This window comes from Cupressus sempervirens, chromosome 8 (genome assembly GCF_028749045.1).
Source record: "Cupressus sempervirens isolate cs-2001-9-10 chromosome 8, ASM2874904v1, whole genome shotgun sequence".
In the NCBI taxonomy this organism is placed as follows: Eukaryota; Viridiplantae; Streptophyta; class Pinopsida; order Cupressales; family Cupressaceae; genus Cupressus; species Cupressus sempervirens.
The window spans coordinates 153659321-153667719 of NC_143125.1; positions in this window are offsets into that span (position 1 = coordinate 153659321).

Below are 8399 nucleotides of genomic sequence, written 5' to 3' on the forward strand. Positions count from 1 at the left end.
ATCACATTTTCTTCAAAATTTCCAAAATTTTTGGAATAAGTCAACTCTAGTCAACTTTGGTCAAACTTAGTCTTTTGGACCTTGAAATCATTTCTAATCAACTTAAAATTTTCTTTAGATCCTTCTGATATCTTTTGTATTCTTCTGAATCTCAGATTTCTTCATTATCTTTCAGTATATTTCTCTGCATCATTGTTCTAGTGTGTCATCTTTCAATTTCGCTCCTGAGGGTGCCAGATGATTGCATCATTAAATTTTTCAAAATTGCCTTCAACTCAATGTGAATCTTATGTCCTCATCATTTGATGCATCTCATCACTCAGGTCATCTTGTTCCCCTCCATCTAGCATCTATGTCATTTATCTTATCTTCTGATTAGTTGATCAATCTTATAATAGTTCTTGTCCAAGTTTGATGGACAAGTATCAAGATAGTCTAACCCTGACTCCTAGCGATCAAGCCTTGTTCTAGGGATGATTCTATGACTCATGATAGGTATTGTTATCTTTTATGGACCAGAATTCAAGTGTTCTATCTGGACTTTGGGGGATTAAGCTTCGTTATGGAGATAATTCAAATTCTTGCTAAGGATTAAGCTTGTTATGGAGATAATCCTAACTCTTGCTGAGAATTAAGCCTAGTTCTAGGGACAATTTCAAGCTCTTTCTTTTGATCACTATTCAATGGACAAACATAGAGATAGTCTAACCCTGACTCCTAAGGATTAATCCTTGTTCTGGGGATAATTCTATGAATCATGATTAATCTTGTCATCTTCTAATGGACAAGTGTCAAGACAGTCTCACCTTGACTCCTAAAAATTGAGTCTCATTCTGGGAACAATTATGTGAAGTTTGAAAATCTTTTTTCTATCAATTTTGATATCTAGGTGTTCTATTTGGATTCCCTAAGGTTAGGCATCATTCTGGAGATAACCTCAAAAAGCTTATCATCTTTGATTTCTAGGTGTTCTATCTAGATTCCCTAAGGTTAAGCTTCATTCTAGAGATAACCTTTAAAAGCTTATCAGTTGGTCTCTATATCATTAATTTCCTAACCAATCTCATTTCTTGATCTATGCTTCATACTTTTAATTTCTTTGAATCGAACATGTTCCTCGCACATTCATTCAAAGAGGTGCAAATGTAATACCCCAAAATTGGCACATGGTCATGTTAAACCAATTCTAGTCTATTTAATCAATCCTAAGTCCTATTTTTTAGGCAATTCTAATTCTGATAATTGCTACTTGACCTAAGTGTCAAATGCAAAAAATCCCCAATCTGCATTAATTACACTCTTTATTTAATTCCTAAACTATTGACTCAAATTAGCTACATTAAACCTATTAATTAGGTTTAATTTAATTATGTCTTTATACTTTAATTAAATTAAAATTACCTTTTTAGCTAATGTACAAGAGAATTAAATGTATTTAATTTAATAAGATATATCCACATTTTAATTATTTAGTTTAATTATTCAGTTAATTAAGATTATGCATTTACGAGGTCATATTCAATTTTATTAAACTAAATATCTTCTCTTCAATTTAAAAATGGAAATTATGAGTGAACTAGAATTGGAAATGGAATTAACTCAGTTAACTCTTTCTCACACTCAAAAGTGAATCAATTAACTTCATTTGCACAAGGAATTTTCCACTCTAACTGAATGACATTTCCAATCTCAATTGTTCATTCAAATTGATCTCAATCATTGATCAATTTTGGGATTATATTTAAGAGGCCTTCAATTCCTCATTCTAGAGGTTGAATTGGAATTGCATCGAACTTATGCTAAAATAATCACTCAAGCATTTACATTCTTAGCTTACATTTCCATATTGCTTTATAGTTTAAATTTCATACATATAGATTAATTGTTCCTTCTTATTTCCAGATTAATATTTGCATTTTATTTAGTTTAAAATTACATCTCATCTAGCTATATAAAAATCCTTCATACTAAATGTTTGGTTGCTAGCTTCTCGGTCTAAGAGCAATAGAATAATCATTTTAGTTAGAAGGCAACAGATTGAATTGTTGGACATTTCGGATGAACAATCCCATGTTCATTCTGTAAGGAAACTCAGGTGCAGAAATAGCTTCCTACACTAATCTCATAAGGAAAGTATGATGCAAATCCTATTAAAACTTCTACACTTACAGATTCAGTATCATGTAAACAACAATATTGCAGCCAACCATGCATACATAAAAATAGATAGAGAAAGAAACACATAACACAAAGATTTGTCAGTGGGGAAAAACCTTTTGGTAAAATAATCCCACCCCTTCAGAACTTGCACAATGTATTATCTTCAACAAAAGGTTACAATACACTTGCAGTACAAGCTCAACAGTGACAATAGAAGACTCCAATAGCTCTTACGTGTCATAGGAATCCGTCATAGCCGTTTTAGCCATGATCTCCTTACACACAATTCAAGATGTCAACACATCAACATTATTTGCAAGAAATACATTTTACAAAACAAATAATAAGAATAGGAATTATACAAGGTTGAGAAACCTTATTCCTAACACATTCTAGGATGATCCCTTAGATAATGATCATGTTGAAGTGTGTGTGAAGACTGAGGTCCACATTTCCCACATACACCTACCAAGCTACAAATGAAGAGAGTGAGACCCTGTAAGATCCTAGCTAAATATGGAGCTAATGCATATAAGGTGGATTTGTCTAATGATTTGAACATTTGACCTGTCCTCAATGTGGCCAACCTAACCAAATTTAAGGGACCTCTAAATAAATTAGATGTGAATAAATAGGATGTTGGAAAGGATGTGTCGCCTAATTTCTTACCTCCTAAGATAAAACTAGAAGCAAAGAAAGTTTCAAATTCAAGGGTCAAGAAGACTACTAGACACAAGGTGTACATGGAACACCTCATCAAATGGAAAGCTAAGCCAGAGTCAGAGAAAACATGGGCTACAACTAAAAACTTCAAAAAGTTAGGAATTTGACATCTTTTCTAGAGGAGTGGCATGATTTACTTTTGTGGGGAACATGGTGCAGGAGCACCTAGGCAAGGCTTCTTGGTAACCTAGGGTTTCTAATCAAGTTTTAGCTTGTAGTGGCCTTAGCCAAGCCACTAGTTTAATAAAGGGATAGTGAGTCCTACAAGGTAATTTAGTCATAGGAATATATAATTAGGTCCTTATAAAAATACAATGTTACTTGTTTGTCCAATGTTTCTAGGTAGTGTGCAATTGTTGTCATCATTGTTAGAGGTAGCATTTGTGCATTTAGAGGGATGGCTTGAAAAAAGAAAGGGTGGGATGGTAGTTTCATGTCCCAAGTGACATATTCAAGCATTTTTTAGAGTTTCATAAGTCTTTGACCATGTCTAGCCTAACTATGGGAAAAGTTGTCAAGTTGCACAACAACTTTGCAAAATTGCAAAAGTTGTCATGACAACTTTTATTGCAAAAAGTGCATTTTCTACTAGTAAGTGGAATCGCCACTTCACAATGGCTAGAAAATGTTTTTTGGACCTATATAATTCCTTGCTCAACCTATGATAGGGGTTGGATGACATTTTGAAGAAAGTTGATTAATGAACAAATAGTTTTACTAAGCAATTTTACAACAGTTAGAGCATTTTTGTTTCTTTGGGTCATTGAATGGATTGAAATCTGCACTATGACATGTGTATGAATTAGTAGATATAAATAGTAATTTTTTTGTGTGATTATATAGGTCTTTTGGTTTCACTCTTTTGAATTTTGGAAAAGCTTTTGTTTCCTCACTATCATTGGTTTGAACCTGGCAATTTTTGAAGATCGAGTCATAACTCACCTTTCCACCATGGCATTTGTACGGTTCCTTTGAATATGTGAGATGACTCTGTACACTATAAGTGCAAGATTTTGGGCCCTGGAAAGTATATTTGGCATTTTTACAAGGATGCCCTAGGCAAGCCAAACAAGTATGATTAGGGATCACAGTGATTGAAATAGCATTTGATGGGATTGAGTGCATTGCTTGCTTCAATCCAAGTGGATAAAGAGAAGGATATAAGGGTGAATAAGTGCTATTCCCAAGGATAATTCTTGGTGACATTTTTTGATAGGGATTTAAACAAACCCTTGTGAATATTGTCAGCATATTAGTGAAGCCCTTAATTCTAGGCTTAAATATAACAATCCATTGCACGGATAGGTTAGGGAAGTGAGACCAAGTGAATCTCAAAGGTCTTCCAAAAGGGTATCAAGATATGAAGTTTTTTTTCCACCTTGTTAAACCATTTTTTAGGTTGTGTTCCAAAAGGTGAGTTTGGAAGCCTAATTCCTTGTAGCCCTATTAGGCCTAGTTTGGAGCAATTTCTTGAGATCGATAGAGATTTATATGGATTTTTGGTTTTTGAGAAATTGGAATGGTCCCAATTCCCTAGAAACAAACATTTCTTTCCATTTTTTGGAAGTTTTGGGTGATCTAGTAAGGCATTGAGGAGCATTGATTGGGATGAGTTAATTTCTTCATTGGTATAGACAAGTTGAAGGAGGGAAGGATTGGAAAGGTGATACTTCTAGGCTAGGGTTAGTGGAAGAACCCTAATAGGATATAGAAGTAGCCTAGATAAGACCCTCAAAGAAGGTAGGGTTAGGGAGAAAAACTTGTTCTTACATCACTTAAACTCTCTTAACCATATAACTCATTGCATCATGTACTTCCTTCAACTAAGCATAGTCCAAAGTGCCTCTAGTGAACCGTGCTAAAGAGAAAGATATTATTGTTCCCTATTTTCCTAAATAATACTTAGAAAAAATTCTAAGTCCAATTATCCAAAACTTAGTATTATATTTTTCCTTCTTCATAGTAGGTATATGTTGCCGTAAATGACAACTCTATATCATCCTTACATAACCTCCTAGCCAAATTGCCAGCAAAAACCCTAATCATATTTTGACTTGATTATTATTTTATGATTCAATGATGTAATAATGGGTCTTAGGAGGTCCCAAGTGTGTGGTTAAGTTTGTTTTATGTGTTTTAAAACCTAATGTCAAGTTTGGCACTAAGTTGTGCCAATGATGCTTTGTAAAGGCCAATGTTGCCCAAATGGCTAAATAGAGCCTAGGGTTCAAAAGGTTGACCTAAGTGGTAGAAATGATTTTTTTGAGTCTATATATCCTCATAAATTCTTAATATACAATGTTTCAACTTGGGTTGGCAATGAAACAGGCAAATTTGAAAAATTGAAAAAGTTGTCAATGACAACTTTGCAATTTTCACAACATGTTGACAACTTTTTGCAAGATTTGGAAAATCATGGATAAGTGGTTATGAACTCCCAAGAATTAGTTTGGATAGGAGGAATTTTATTTTTTTAATCCCCCTAGACTCATTTTGTATGGTTGGTTGTACAGAACTGAGAATTTGAATGCAAAGATTGCCAAACTATTATCACAGTCATACTTTTAATTTGGAAATTTGTGTTCTAAAGGATTGAATTTCAAGTTTTTTGGTGTCAATATTTATCTTAAATTTTTTTCCATTATTTTACATACTGGTGAGGTCAGTAGTTAATTTTTGTTGTACTAAATAAAATTCTTTCGATTATTTGCCAGTCACTGGCATGCATAGAGTGAACTAGGAAGAATGGAGTCCTACTTCATATCCCACTATTAAAACTATATGGATCTTGGAGGAATGATATTATGGAGTGTGTATATGATTTTATTTTATTTTATTTCAAAAGATGTAGTTTTCTAATTTTTATGTGATGATGTAGGTGAGACTATGTGATTCCCAACTAGGTGATGATCACATAGATTTGCTTAATATTTGTAGGGGTCGAAGAAAAGATAAAAGGTATTGTATATTAACCTAGGTATTTCCCAATGATATTCCATGTTCAATTTTATTTGGATTTAAATCCATTGGTTAAGGTCTTGAAACTAAAATATCTAGTCGATCCTTGAAATCCCTAAAACCCTTATAAACTCTCACTTTCTAGTTAGGGCATGTATGGATAGAGTTAGAATTTGAGACCAAGAGAATATTGTAAGGAATCCAAAAGGTTATATGTAACATTTATCTATTTGACCCAATTAGGAGGCCTAATTAAGGGCTAGAGGGCTACTAGGCCTAATAAAAGATTTGGTGAAAATGGTAAAAAAATGAACATCAAAAGGGATCAAATGGATCCTCAAGGAAGCCCATATAGTTGGATTGAACATTTTTGAAATGAAAGTTTGCACCATTGCCTAAAGTTTTGTCCTAAAGGCAACCTCGTGTAACATGGAAATAATCTCAAAAGTGTGGGACTTTGCAATCAGAGATTGAGTCTCTGGAGAAGGCTGATTTCCTTACAATCATGGTGTATCCAACTATTTCTTGAGAGGAAAAGGGAGAAGAAGATGCATGAAAATCAAACTACCTATTCTAATCTAGAGGGGGTGATACACCAAATAGTATATTGATCTACTTCTACCTAATAACTACACTAGAATCCAATAGACTTCACAAGAAATATCACTATTATATATTCCTTCAATCTTAACACCACAAGAAAGTCAAGAAGATAACATAACCAGACAAGGAATATAATTGATTCACTTAACAAATTATTTAATCACAAAAGAAAATAATCATATGATATTGAAATTGCCATAATACATTCAAAAAGATGAGGTATTAGCTAAATGACACAAATCTAACTAACTGAGAATGGATGTAATAGAAATGATTTCTATTGAATAAGAGGCAAGAACATTTATAGAGAATATCTATAGAAGACTAGAAAAGAGAGAGATCCTTTGAATAACAACAAAACTTTCCTTTATACGGTGTAGGCATAACCCAAATAAAACCTTGAGTTTGAACTCCTTGGATCATGAGATTGGATTTTGGATGAGAGAAATAACTAAGGATCAAAAGAAAATCTTATCATGAAGTGCAACTACTCACAAGAAATGATAGAATGAATGAGGAAAAGTGTACACTTACCCATAAGATGCAGATTATGAATCATTTCTCCCTATTCTTTCCAACGGTTGCATGTCTTTCATTTATGTCATGCCAAATTAGCCATATCAGCAAGTCAACTAAAGTTAATCATTTCTTCTGCCATGTAGCACCATACCCTTGAAACATTTTTCCACCTTGCCCAAATTTCTTCTTTATGTTGACCTATGCCTACTCGCTATTTCATGTCTTCATAACTGACTTTTCTCTTTAACTATTTAAGCATGGGAAACTGTGATGTCTTCATCTTTTGCCTTATCATTTCTTTAGAATTGTTAGATGTGAGTGTAAGAATTTTCCTAAGGGGAAAATTCATCCAAGAACTAAGAACTCAAACACAAGCACAATTGTAGACCAAAAATGGATATGATCAATCAATTAGAGTATGTCCGAATACATTGCTCTGTTCAGAATGTGATATTCAAACACACTAGGAGTGCCTGTATATAAAGGCCTCTCAGGAAGCACCTAGAATGTCTCTAGAAACAACCAAAAAATAAGACAACTAAGCACCTTATCCAACATTCGAGATGAATGGATAAGAATGACAAAGTGTCATATGTGTGTAGAAGATTCATGTGTTGTAGACAACATGTGCTTAAAAGAGGTGCAAACCCCTATGATGTCATCATGACAACTCACAAGAGTGCACCAACTCCTAAGGTGACTAATAAATAAATATTAAAATAATGCAAATTAAATAAATAATGCATTAACCTAAGTAAACTTAAGTAAGTGTAATAAGTAAATACTTATTTACACCAACACCCCCCCTTAAGTGTAACTTAGGAGAATGCACTTAAGTTCACAAAACTAGGATGAAATGCAAGATGGGTCCTAGCTACTAGGCCATGTTAGGTACCCATGTACATAATGAAATGCAAATCTCTCATAAAGTGGGGAAAGAGGGAAAACCTCATGGGAAAAACCCTCCCCCAAAAAGAGAGATAAATGAGGATGCATCGATGGATGGAGTAATCAAGACCCCCCCCATTATGATATACATCCAGTATATACAAAAAGAATAGAGAAGGATAAAACCTCCTATGAGGAAAAAGTCCCCCCCAAAAAGGAGAAGGAGAGGAGGTAGTCCCCCCCCCTTAAAAGTAGTGTGCCAATCAGTGAAGAATTCTCCTTTGTAGAAGCTAATCCACGACCTTTGGATGATGTTCCTCCCCTTTGGAAGAAACAAAGGCAAGGGTACCTATGAGATATGTCCCCTATATGGAGAAGAAATCTCTATGATGATTGGTATCGCTGAAACCTGTCCAAAAGTCCCTATGTCGATATTGATGATGGCTTCCTCCAAAACTACTGAAGAGAAGTACAGACCAAACAAGGAGTGTGGTAGAACCTTCTTCAAGAAACCAACAGTCTTCTCAAATGTGAAAGAGATCTCCTAC